The following is a 14,382-nucleotide window of genomic DNA, read 5'->3' as shown; positions in this document are numbered from 1 at the left end:
GCCATGAGTCTCAGGGTATATCAGGGACATAATCAACGTGTCTATTCACTGTATAGATTCACAGGGCCAAAACACCAATCAGTAAGGAAATTGCAGCACACCTACTGCTTTTTCCACATGCCGTGTAATAGCAACCTGGATAAGTAGGAAACCTTTCTAGTTCGGCTTCACTCCTTCCCTAGGAGTATTGACTTAGCCCAAGCCCAGTGTGGAACCTTTTTTGTGTCTCCCTCCCTCTTGCCCCTTCCCCCAGGAGGTTCTGCACAATTTAACTTGAAGGAAGATGCTTGTTACAGTAAGGACTGAAAGATAGACAAATTATGACACCCAGGCAAGTGTGGGAGCAGGTATGTGTTTGATATGGGCAATATAGTTTGGAGAAAATATAGAACAGTTCCCCACAAGGCAATCAAAACCAGCCCTGACTCTACCTGGAGGTTTGAAAAAGTTGCTTAACCTTTTTTGCATTTCAACATTATTTTTCCTTTGCCTTTGCCCTGCTGGGATCCATCCAAGATGGGGTGAAATAGTTGTGGCCCAAGTTGAGTCAGGGAGTACCCAAAATCTTACCAGATAGGCTGTTGTCATCTGATTTACAGCCCATATTGCTGGTCTGCATTGTTTCTCAGACAAGCTTTGGGGCTAATCATCAGAACTCTCAGGTACTTACTGAAACCAAAAACCTTTGGAGATTGGCCCATCACTTTGCCTTTTAGTTTGACACGTTGGTAGGAATTGGACATTTATTCAAATAAAATACAATTCAATCCTGTCAAGTTTAAATTGGTATTATCATCCTATATGGCTGTTTGAATGGATTACATTTGTCCTATTGACAGCTTGCTTTCTGTCTTCTGTTTTTCTCTTTTTCTATGGGCTAAGTCAAGCAGCAGTGATCTTATGAATAATTGCTGGGAAGTGACCTGTCTGAAACGAAACAGTTCTTGGGTCCATCAGATTTGGGGAATGATTCATTTTACTCCTTGTGTTTCCTTCAGTTTTTATAAACTAGAACTGGGCATTGGGATCAGTAACAGAAGGTCTGGTTTGAGCCTCTCTCAGGATATGCATTTCTATGTGGCTGCTATGAAGATTAGAATGAACGTTTCCTTGATGTCATGAGGATCTAAGGCTTAAAGTGTGAGATTACTCGGGAAAGTGACACTTAAAAATGATTTTGTGCGGCTCTATTTTTACTACAGCTAGGTCTACACTACAAAGGTTTGTTAGCATATCTGTGTTGGTCAGAGGTGTGGAGAAAAAGCACACTCCCTAGCTGATATAGCTATGCCAGCAAAACCCCCAGTGTAGACATAGCTATGCCAATAGAAGAGGGCGTCTGTCAACATAAACAACCATAGAATCCTAGAATGTCTTGTGAGGAGGTGCTGTTCCTACACCAGCAGTCAAACTCGTTCTGTTTGACGTACATCGCATCTGCCCTAGGAGGCTCTGCCAACATAGCTATACTGTTATTGCTGCACCAGCAAGGCATCTGTAGTGTAGCCAAGTGGTATGTAGCTATTATTGCAGAATAGTAGTACAAGTAAGGATATATCTACAGTTGAATGTTTAGTCATATTGACACGATTGTAAATTCTCGTGTAGGTACTACGCAAATTGTGTCCTTTCACCCTAGAACTTAAAATTGCATTAGTTAACATGTGACCAAAAATGCAAGTAGTAGACATATTCTAAAACTATGGAATCTGACAGACAAGCTGGGCTCTTTTCTTCTCAAAAACTATCCCCAGTCATAAAGTTTCTGTAGGTCAAATTAGACCCTCAGTTCCACATGTACAAGCCCCTTAGACTTTGATGGGGCTGCACAGGTGTAACTGATTGGAATTTAGTAAACAATATTTTTGATGTGGCACAAAATGAAGCAGAATCCAGATAATTTACTCTCACCGATGTTAGCTCTGCAAGACTAATAGGTGCAAAGAGCAACACTGAAGTCAGCAGATCTGCCTCTAAATACAGGGTATGTCTATATTACTGGAGCTGGGAAGTGTAATTCTGAGCTTCGGTAGATATACACACATGATCTGTGGTCTAGTTAGCATGCTAAAATGAGCAATGTGGCCATGGCTGCACAGGTCGTGGCTCACCCTAGCCGCTACCCCCCCGCCTCCCCGATGTATATAGGGCCTCAGATTGGCTTGTATTTGGGCAACTAGCCTGAACCACCATCCGTGTTGCCAGAGCGACATTGCTCTTTTTAGCGCATTCTCCCCAAACAGAGAATTACACTTTGCTATTCAGTAAGACATATGCACAGGGAGCAGATGTGTTGACTGAGAAGGCATAGTTAGGCATACTGGCCTATTTGGCATAGTCACTTTTCAGAGTAAAACTAGCTTCTACAGTGTCATTTGATGGGTTTGTGAATGTGGACTAACAACAGGTTCTGAGTTTCTGTTGATTATGAACCTTCCCAACATGTATGGTTCTCCCAGGCTATAGTTTCTCCAGCAACAGTCAGCAGGCTAGATACGCAGTTAGCATAAATCAGAGAAGCTACAGTGCGTTAAAGACAATGGAGCTGTGCCAAGTTACAACATGTGAAGATCTGTCCCAGTGTTCATGTCTTTCAATTCGTCATAAATTTCTGAGGTTCAGAAGAATCCAGTTATCACTTTCCACTTCAGTTCTCTCCAGCTGGGTCATGCTGTGTACAACTGGAGAGGCCAGTAAGCCTCGCTCTCTGCTGACTGTACTTATTTCTCTGTGTAGTTCCCTTTATCATCCTATTTTAAAATAATGCCGTTCTTTTTCCTTTGTACTTGGCACTGGTGCAACTACTGCTGGAATGCTGTGTCCCGTTTGGTGCCCACAGTTCAAGAAGGATGTTGATAAATTGGTGAGGGCTCAGAAAAGAGCCACGAGAATGATGAAAGGATTAGAAAACATGCCTTCTACTGGCGACGCAAGGAGCACAATCTATTTAGCTTAACAAAGAGAAGGTTAAGGTGTGGCTTGATCACAGTCTATAAGTATGTACATGAGGAACAAATATTTATATCATGGGCTCCTCAATCAAGAAGAGAAAGATATAGCACAATCCAATGACTCAAAATTGAAGCTAGACATATTCAGACTGGAAATAAGGCGTCTGTTTTTAACAGGGAGAATAATTAACCATTGGCACAACTTCCCAAAGGTTGTGGTGGATTTCTCCATCAATGACCATTTTAAAATCAAAATTGGATGTTTTTCTAAAAGATCTGCTCTAGGAATTATTTTGGGGAAGTTTTATGGCCTGGGCTATACAGGTAGTCAGGATAGATGATCACAGTGGTCCCTTCTGGCCTTGTAATCTACGAATTTATTCACCTTTTCTTGCATTAGGTGGAGACAGTCATATGGTATTCTGTAGTCCTGCCACCTGGCACCCTGAAAGCTGTTCATCACTACTATCCAAGGAGTGTTTCGACTTTGGAGGCTGTGCTTTGCATTGGTATCTAATTTTAAGCCTCCAAAGTTTCTGAAGATCATTTTAGGACAATAATAATACTTAGCACTTATGCCCTGCTGACCCTTACTTTTGTTGAAAGTACCAGTTTGACTCTTCTATTTCTGCTTTACAGGTCTCCAAGGAAAAAGTGTAGTTAGGGCCTGATTCTGCAAAGTGCTGAGCTCTGTCAACACCTTTGGCTTAACTCTGCCATTTAGCTCCAGGCTGGGGGTGCTGCAGAGCCAGAGGAGCTAGGGGGAAAGATGAGGCCTCAGGACTCTCCAAGATGCGGGGGGGGGGGGGGGGGGGGGAGGGGACAGTACATCTTGCAGCACCTTTGCAATCTGTTTTCCCAGTGCATCCAGCCTACTCCACAGACTGGGGCAAAGTGGGACAGGACCAACACTCTCCCTCCTCTCCACACCCTGGGAGGAAGTGGCACCCCTGGGAGCACATGGAGGGAGCAGTTCCCATACATGCACAGGTGCTGCAGCTGGTCCTCGTGCAGGGTGGGTGGGTGGTTTGTTCATTCCCCCTACACACCAGTCAGAGACAATGGCCATTTGATTTCAAATGGCGTGGACTATGGTCAGCACATTACAGAATCGAGCCATAATGAATGGGGACAGGATCCTGTCCCTGCTGACATGGCAAAACTCCCATCAACTTCAGAGGGAGCAGGATGATGGCTTGAGTTCAGCTTTTAATTCAGGAAAGTTGCTTACATTAATCCACTTACTACCCAATAATAAAAAGACAAGGTTAAGACACATCACAGCTGCAAGTAAGAGTCTTTTAAGTGGCTTTGGCATACTAGGGCATAGAGACATCTTGTTTCCATTGACTATGTCAAGATAAATCAAGACCGTTTACACACTATATAAAAATCATTATGAAATATTTAATTTCTTCCACATACAAAAGCAGTCGCTGGACTTGCAGAAATGACATTTTTCAGTGCATGCCTGAAATTTCCCTACTACACAGAGCACTCTGTTTGGGTTATTTTGTAATATTTGTATGCATATTTGTGCTGTAACTTAATCTTTAAAAAAACTAACCTAATGGAATTAACTCACAGGTAGCACAAAAACACTGTCAAAAATACAAAAGCTCTTAATACCTCTGCGTAGCAAATCCCACATATGGGTACCTGACTATGTTTAAAGAATGAGAACCATATCTAAAAAATTTGAAAAGGAAATTGTGCATTATGCAACTCAAAGCTGGTATACCCCGCCTCTGATCATCTGATGACCTGTCAAAAATACCTAGACTTCCATTTAGCACAGAATTCTGAAGCACTCGCAGCAGAAACTAAGCGTAACATAAATAAAAACAAAGCAGATTCATGCATATAAAGCATGATCTCAGGGAGAGGTGCCACCAGCTCTAAAGAGTTCACTCAGAATAGAGAGAATGAGATGGAAAGATATAGAAAAGGAGAGTTTGAAGGCCAGTGTTTTAAATGTAAATACAAAAGAATGTTGCCCTGAAAAGTCCTCTGTTATTTTCTTGCAAAATGCTTTTTTTCCCCCCTCCTGCTTTGGGGAACAGAACAGCTGATTTGAAATGCTCATTGTAAAGCTAGAATGGCTGGTAAGATTCCTGTATTAAAATCAGAGTCTCTTGTCTCATTTGAAGAGAGAGGGAAGGATGGGGGTGGAGTGGATATTTTTTTTAATTATATGGCATTTCAGTAAATAATAAAGGCCTTTTCATTCCCTTAGCTATCAAAATTATAGTTATCATTTATATTGGGCTTTACATGTTAAGAGCATACTCTACAGTTTGGCAGTTGAGCTTCACAGCATCCTTGTGAAGCTAGGTAAGTATTACTATTAAAAAAGGAAAAGCAGTTTGCCCACATCAGTGGAAAAAATGCTGACCAGGATGGAGATTCATTGCTGCACAGGCTCTAGGGCCAGCATAAGGAGTGAGGGGAGCTGGCTTGTCTATTTAGATGCTGTGGGGCCTGTAGGAACTTCCTCTCTGATAGCATCTCGCACCTCAGCCTATGTTCAATGTGTGTATGGGGTCACTGGACAGGACAGTGAGCGGCCCTGAGGGCAGGGAGTGTTTTCAGTATGATAATCAGTGATTTTTCTCCATTTTTTCCAACTCAGAGGATGCAGCTGAATATACTTCACAGTGTCTGGTAATGATTGGAGCATGGATGGAGCCAGCTGGGTGAAAAGACTGACACGATGTTGTTTGCTTGGGAAGAACAACTGGAGGAGATGGTAAACATTGTTCACCATTTCAGGTGAGTTGTGATTTTGAGGGGAAGGGAAGGGGTGTCTTGCTAGACTTCCAGCTGCTGTTCGAGGGTCATCCCCCCGGTTAGGAGATTGAGACATCTGCAGTTGTGACACAGAGGCCCACTGGTGGTTCACTACTCTGTGTAAGCAACTCTTGTCAGGCCTGACAAACTCACTACACCAAATACACTGCTGTCATAGTAGTTAGTCATAAATGTTGTGTAGGGTAGTGAATGAAAGCTTCTCTCATAGTGGTCATCCAAAGTAGTGTGTGTATGGATGTTTGCTCAAGAGGTTGTATGATAGCTCAGTGGTTTGAGCATTGGCCTGCTAAACCCAGGGTTGTGAGTTCAATCCTTGAGGGGGGCATTTAGGGATCTGGGGCAAAAATTGGGGATTGGTCCTGCTTTCAGCAGGGGGTTGGACTAGATGATCTCCTGAGGTCCCTTCCAACCCTGATATTCTATGATTCTATGATTCTAAGTAGTAAAAATATACGGAAACTATGTAACCAGGTAGGGTTGCTAAACAAGTTTCTCCCAGACAAAGGAATGTTGATTCACCTGTCTGCCTAGATCTTGGCTGTAAAGTAAGCAGGAAAAGCCATACACAACAGGAGATCACTTATATGTGAGGTAAACAGGAAGAACAAGGTAACGGGAGGATGAGAAAGCAGCATGGCCTCAGCATTGAAGGTACATTTGACAAGGATTCATTTCAAAGGTTCTCTGGACTATAAGAAGGGAAAAGAACCTCTTTCTTATCCATTTCTGGGGCAGCAGAAAAGGACAGCACTTTTTGCATCCATGAAAGTTGGACCTTGGCCGGGGTGGGGAGAGAGGGGGGACTGGTGGTACTGAGAAGTTGCTTTAGATGACAATCTTCTCTTAGACAAAGGTTTTAGCCAGTTAAAAGTTATGATTCATCTCTTAGATGCGTGTTATACTTTTGTTTTATTTGTAACCATTCCTATTTCCATTATGCTTACTCAGTAATCATTTGACTCTGTAAATCTCTGTTCTTTATTAATAAACTTATTCTCCATTTACTATAACATTATCTCAGTCCCGTGGTATTAAGTAGAATTTGCATTCTCAGTTGAATCAAGTAAGCTGGAGTGGACACTGTCTCTTTGGAGGCAGAGGACTTGGTCATTACTGTTCGTGTCCAGTGACAGGAGCTGCACCCTACAGGGGAAAGGAGTACTTGTGGCACCTTAGAGACTAACCAATTTATTTGAGCATGAGCTTTCGTGAGCTACAGCTCACTTCATCAGATGCATACCGTGGAAACTGCAGCAGACTTTATATATACACAGAGAATATAAAACAATACCTCCTCCCACCCCACTGTCCTGCTGGTAATAGCTTATCTAAAGTAATCTTCAGGTTAGGCCATTTCCAGCACAAATCCAGGTTTTCTCACCCTCCACCCCCCCACACAAATTCACTCTCCTGCTGGTGATAGCCCATCCAAAGTGACAACTCTTTACACAATGTGCATGATAATGAAGTTAGGCCATTTCCTGCACAAATCCAGGTTCTCTCACTCCCTCACCCCCCTCCAAAAACGATCAGAGGCTCGTTCACCTGCACATCCACCAATGTGATTTATGCCATCATGTGCCAGCAATGCCCCTCTGCCATGTACATTGGTCAAACTGGACAGTCTCTACGTAAAAGAATAAATGGACACAAATCAGATGTCAAGAATTATAACATTCATAAACCAGTCGGAGAACACTTCAATCTCTCTGGTCACGCAATCACAGACATGAAGGTCGCTATCTTAAAACAAAAAAACTTCAAATCCAGACTCCAGCGAGAAACTGCTGAATTGGAATTCATTTGCAAATTGGATACTATTAATTTAGGCTTAAATAGAGACTGGGAGTGGCTAAGTCATTATGCAAGGTAGCCTATTTCCTCTTGTTTTTTCCTACCCCCCCCCCCCCCGATGTTCTGGTTTAACTTGGATTTAAACTTGGAGAGTGGTCAGTTTGGATGAGCTATTACCAGCAGGAGAGTGAGTTTGTGTGTGTATAGGGGTGGGTTTTTGGAGGGGGGTGAGGGAGTGAGAGAACCTGGATTTGTGCAGGAAATGGCCTAACTTGATTATCATGCACATTGTGTAAAGAGTTGTCACTTTGGATGGGCTATCACCAGCAGGAGAGTGAATTTGTGTGGGGGGGTGGAGGGTGAGAAAACCTGGATTTGTGCTGGAAATGGCCTAACCTGAAGATTACTTTAGATAAGCTATTACCAGCAGGACAGTGGGGTGGGAGGAGGTATTGTTTCATATTCTCTGTGTATATATAAAGTCTGCTGCAGTTTCCACGGTATGCATCCGATGAAGTGAGCTGTAGCTCACGAAAGCTCATGCTCAAATAAATTGGTTAGTCTCTAAGGTGCCACAAGTACTCCTTTTCTTTTTGCGAATACAGACTAACACGGCTGTTACTCTGAAACTCTACAGGGGGACACTTCGGGGAAGTTTGGGAACTAGGGTATACCAAGTTTTAACGTGCAAGGCAAACTAAGGGCTGGCAGAATCCTGAGAAGTTTGGGGCGGCTAACAGACTGGGGTAACAGAGAACTGTCACCAGTTTAGCACCAGCAAATCTCTCTCGCTGAGGCAATGGAGTTACATGGTGACTTACAGTTTTGGATGCCCTGAAAAAGCATCACATCAGTGTTCCAAGGTTTGTTAAATATTGACATCAGTGGCTCAAAGGGCACCTCGGCCAATTCTTTTAAAATTCTTCAGTACAAGTTATCGAGACCTACAGATTTTAAAATGTTTAACTTCAGCATTTGCTGTTTAACATCCTCCCTAATTTACAATTGGGACAGAAAGCAATTCATCATTGTAAACTGTGACTACATCATCCAGCCTTTTTCCAAGCTGAGAGCTTCCCCATCCCCCCGTGCCACATTTTAGATCAGCAGAGGCATTAGAGCTCCTTTGATATGTAAGGGAGGGAGCTGCTCCCAGGGCGTTCAATTCTCACTTGGTTCCAAAGTAGCCCAAATCTGTGGATCTTTAGGGAACATGGCAAATCCCATGCATTTGGGAAGGCATTCAGTGTCTCAGGCATAGGGTGTGGTGGATGGTTGGTTGTTTGCATTGAAAGGTTTAGGTGCTCTGTGAGACTTGAGGGAAGAAGAAGGGTTTGTTGATTGTGAATGGCTGTTTTAGTGCCTGGAAAGGCCTTTCTCCATTTGCTAGTGCTGTTTTTGTCTTAGTTTGACTGAATTTTTAAGTATCTGGCAGGATGCCCAGAGCCAGGGATACATGGTTTTTTTTATGTCTGTTGAAACTGAAATAAATAAATAACTACCATACCATACCACCCGAGGTGCACTATCACCCCAAAATGCAGAGTCTGGCATGTCTTATTGATTAATAAGGGTATTATGTGTTATTTAAAGTTTACACCTTTTCTTATTTCACAGAAAACCAACCATAGGGAAAAATAAAATAAGTCTTGTTTACTCCTAGTTCTTCCTTTAGTTGCAGTTACAAATAGCAATCTCTTCCTCCCTGAGGGATAGAGTTTCTATAACACCTTGCCTGGCAGAAAGTCTGCTTCACAAAATTGCAGCCCCGCACTGCACAAACAATGGAATGTAAATTAGGACAACTCATGTGGCATTTAAATATTTCCAGCCATTGCGTTCTCCTCCGACAAATTCTACCACATTACTGCACAGTCATCAGTGCCTGCTAATACCCAGCAACAACAATTAAAGAGAGACAAGTTAAAGGAAGAGCCAAACAAACAAGAGCGCCAGTCCTACGGTACAAGAAGAGATCAAGATGGCACTACTTACCAGTTATTCCACATATAATAAAACAGAAGCATGTAGACTGACCAGCATCTTACCTACTATGTTAAGCTTTGCAGTGTGAATATATGGGCACCATATATGGGACAGATTACAAAAAAAAAGTTCTATCTAAGAAGATCAACTTTCCTCTGTATCTGTCAGTGTATTTTGTATTTTGTGTAACCTCTTTTACAGTGTAAACTCCTCAGGGAAGGGATTGTGTCGTCTTCTGTGTCTTGCATCCAATGAGCACACTGTGGGCACACACAGGGCTTGAGTGTACCTTGGCTTGCACATTGCTTAGTCATTAGAGCTGGTAAAAAACCAAGACATGATTTGACAAAAAAAAGTGCAAATTATTTTTGTTTTGCAGGATTCAAAATTGACCCATTTTCTGCAAAATTTCCTGTGATATTTTTTAACCAACGTTTTACCATAATTTTTTTCAATTATTCATTTCTGAAAATGCAGTTTTCAGCAAGAAACAGCATTGTTGCCTTCTGACGGACAAATTCCATTTCTGTGTAATTCAAAGATTACCGTCATGGGGGCGAAGCCAAAGAGGTAATCCCTGGTGATTTCAAAGCAAAGCACAGCGGAACTGAACGCAATGTCCTTTCTTGCACGTGTTCTGCAATAACGCAAACGCGGTTCTGATCTTATAACCTGCACACAGTAAATGCAGTACTTAAAAAATTCCTTTTGTTAATGCTTTTTCTTGTGTGTGTGTCTGCTAGGGTGTGGCGCTGCGTGGTCACAAATAATCATGTGAATAAGCCTAGATGGGAGGGCTCAAAAGATGAACTGTCCAGACGGCCTCTGTGAAAAAGAAAAACTATATTATTAGGGATTGGGTCAGTGTTTCCCAACCTAAAGGGCAGTTTCGCCACCTCCTGGGTGGGCTTCAGACTGGCCTGAGGAACAGGGAAGCAAGAAGAGTCTTGTCTATCTAACTTGTAGGTCTATATATTATCCACTGTCAGAATATCACCTCTTAATGAAAAAGCAGTAGCTCCTTGGAAATGTTTCACTATTCATTTCTACCTACTACCTTCACCCAGGTTGCTACATCTTCCTCACCCTGATTTGTAATGTCTAATCACTCCTCTGCTCTGGGTACACTTCTTATTCAAAAGCTAGCCCTTATTTATTGGCTGTTACAGTCTATTATTTGTGGAACAAAAGTTAACTGGCTCAATAATATAAATGAGGCAGAACAGAGATCATATTGAGCTCCCTTGGAGTGACCACATAATAGGATTTAAAGAGGGAAAAGAGCAACAAGTCTCTGTCTTAGTGGGGTGTATATGGTGTAAGTGAGGAGGGCATTTTGCCCAATCTATATTTATAGAAATGACTTCATCTGCCACCTGCAATGCAGCCAGCTCTGGGTGGAATATAGTAGCTGCTTAACAGCACTTGGCAACATTACACAAAAGTTCCTAATCCGAAGTCCATTGAAGTCAGTGGAAAGACTCCTGTTGACTTCAATAGGCTTTGGATCAGGGCCTATGACAAGAACATTTAAAAGAAGATTAGATCTAATAGAGAGGTGCACTCGATATTCACAGGGTCACTTATTTAGTTGCTTCCTTATGTGGTAGGTATGTTTCTTTATGTGGTTGGATGATCTCTCTCTTGGCTGACTCTGGCCACTGGCAGAGGCAGGATACTTCAGGCGTTCTCAACCTTTTTCTTTCTGAGGCCCCCCCCAACATGCTATAAACACTTCACAGCCCACCTGTGCCACAACAACTGCTTTTCTGCATAGCAAAGCCTGGGACAGCATTAGGGGGTGCAAAGCAGGGCAATTGCACAGGGCCCCACACCAAAGCGTGCCCTGTGAAGCTAAGTTGCTCAGACTTCGGCTTCAGCCTTGCATGGCGGGGCTTGGGCTCAGGCTTGGGCTTTCTGCCCTGGGTCCCATACAGTCTAACACCAGCTCTGCTTGGCGGATCCCCTGAAACCTGTTCACAGCCCCTCTGGGGGCTCCGGACTCCCGGTTAAGAACTACTGGGATAGTGGATGAGATGGACCACTGGGATGCTCTACTATGACAATTCCTAAGTTCCTAACGTGGATGTTTGCCCACTAAGGCCACTCTAGCACTGAGGTTTTATAAGGTTACAGTTTTGATGAGTGTTTTCTTTGTTTGGGTTTCCATCAAAATCCACATTTCTCCCTTTCCTCAAACTACTAAGGCCCCAGTCTAATTTCTAAGAACCATGAGCCCTGCATGGGCAGACCCTTTGGAAAAGCTCCCCATGCTGAGCTGTATTCAATGGACCCTGCACGGACGTAGGTGGGCCTATCCCCAGGGAGCTCATTGCAGGACCAAGGGCTCAGACGTCCGACTGTTCTATGATTTGAATTCTCCAGCTGATAATTCTGCCTGGACCATTCTTAGCCCAGCTATTCCCAATATACAAATTATTGTCCAGCTTAAGTGCTCACACATTGTAACAGACAGAATACACTTACGTAACGCACTAGCAAAGCGTTCCATGTTGAGGATTGTTGTAAGGAGAGTGGTCACTTTAGATAAGCTATTACCAGCAGGAGAGTGAGTTTGTGTGTGTGTGTGGGGGGGGAGTGAGAAAACCTGGATTTGTACTGGGAATGGCCCAACTTGATTATCATACACATTGTAAGGAGAGTGATCACTTTAGATAAGCTATTACCAGCAGGAGAGTGGGGTGGGAGGAAGTATTTTTTCATGCTTTGTGTGTATATAATAAGATCTTCTAAACTTTCCACGGTATGCATCCGATGAAGTGAGCTGTAGCTCACGAAAGCTTATGCTCAGATAAATTGGTTAGTCTCTAAGGTGCCACAAGTACTCCTTTTCTTCTTGCGAATACAGACTAACACGGCTGTTACTCTGAAACCTGTCATGTTGAGGATGAGTTTTCTCTTATCTACAGGACTGAACAGCTTTAATATTTGTAAACTCTCATGTTCATTATAAGACAAATGATTCTAGTTGCCTTTACTTGCCCTGCTGAGATTGTCTGGAATATCGTTTTAATGCCTGCACTGAACATAAGGTTTCAGCGCTTTAAACAGCACTTTGAGAATTGCCTTTCACCTGCAGTCTGGTTTTCAAAGCACGCACATGTCTGATGGAGAGATGAAGCAAACAAAGGAATAATTCTGAATTCACGAGTAAACAAGTGTAATATGAACAAAGTTCAACCTGAAGTGGTCTAGCAATAGCGAGCTGAGCAGTTCTGAGTGCTTATTACATGACACCGTGATCCTAAACCCCTCCACGAAGCACTTTAACTTCAGAAACTGCAGTACAGTATCAGCCCCAATGAAAGCCTAAAGCAGAAGGAAAATGTTGCTTGGCAGATTTCTCAAACAGTGGGGTTCAGATGGCACCAGTGAGCTCTCAGTGCCGAACCTTGATTGAAATAAAAACACCCAAATCCGCACTTAGTAGTGGCCCAGAACAGAGTTGTAAAGAGGAAAAATTCACTTGCTCGAAGGCAGCATGATATCTGTTCCCATAAAGATTCTGACTTTGTGCTGTGTCCTATTTCTCTGGGCAGCTCAGAGGCAGCTCTGCAGAAAGCCTGAGAGATGATGGTTCCCAAAAGGCTTCTGAAGAGCTCGCAATGAGGAGAGCAAAAAGGAATGTAAGAGCTTTGTAATAACTTAAAGGAACACAAAACCCATCAGCTCTCTATTGTAAAAACAACAGGCTCTGAATCTGTGTTCTCACCAAGGATTTCTTTGTGTTTGAAGAGGAGCATAAAAAAACTACCTACCGCAGAGCTGTTACCGTCCAGTTATTACTCTCCTGATGAAGCAAGTAGACCAGCTGTGCCCTACTTAGAAGATGTTATCAAAAGCCCAGGCAAACCAATGCAGTGCATTGTGTGTCTCAGCAGCGCACTCTCAACAAACGTGCTTTACTATTTGTAACTGTGCAGCAGGAAACAGTGAAGTAGAGCTGCCTGAAACCTTTCCCTTTAAATACCAGCCTGGGTTCTTGCGACAGGCAGAAATCTTTATGTGGGCTCAGATGATCCTCTGCGGCAGACAGGGAATCTGGCAGGCAGAAAACCCCACCATTAGCGCCGACTCTGTGGGTGCTCTGGGGCTGGAGCACCCATGGAAAAAAAATTGTGGGTGCTCATCACCCACCAGCAGCCCCATGGATCAGCTCCTCCCTCCCAGTGCCTCCTGCCCACTGTGGTCAGCTGTTCAGTGGCATGCAAGAGGTGCTGGAGAGGAGGGGGAGGCTTGGGGGCAGGAAGAGGCGGGGGAAGGGGTGGAACTGGGCAGGAAGAGGTGGGGCATGGGCAGGGCAGAAAGGGGTGGAGATTTGGGGGAAGGGGTGGAGTGGGGATTGGGCTTGGGGTGGAGTGGGGGGTCAAGCACCTGCCAGGAACTGAGGAAGTCAGTGCCTATGACCCCCACCAGGGTTTGAATCCCTCCCCCAAGAATTGAGCAGTGGTACTGAAGAAACTCAAAGGAGATCAGAGTCCTGTGTGTCTATGGTACCTATCTGACTGCTGTATCTGAGCACCTCACAATCTTTACTGCATTTGCCCTCACAACACCCCAGTGTGCCAGTTTACAGATGGGAACTGTGGCACAAAGAGACGAAGGGCCAGCTGTTTGAGGGTATTTGGCTGCCTAGAGTTGCAGATAGGTGCTTACTTGGATTTTCAAAAGCACCTTGGTGCCTCATTCCTATACAGTCCATTTGGTGCTTAAATACCTTTGAAAATCTAGCCTTCAGTGACTTGCCCCAGGTCACAATGCTCTGTGGCAGAGCAGGGAACTGAAGTTTGGTCTCCCAAGTCCTAGGCTAGTTCCCAAA

The sequence above is a fragment of the Eretmochelys imbricata genome, chromosome 2, assembly GCF_965152235.1.
Source record: "Eretmochelys imbricata isolate rEreImb1 chromosome 2, rEreImb1.hap1, whole genome shotgun sequence".
NCBI classification, from domain to species: Eukaryota; Metazoa; Chordata; order Testudines; family Cheloniidae; genus Eretmochelys; species Eretmochelys imbricata.
The sequence above is the reverse complement of the archived record's forward strand: the minus strand, read 5'-3'. Positions refer to the sequence as shown.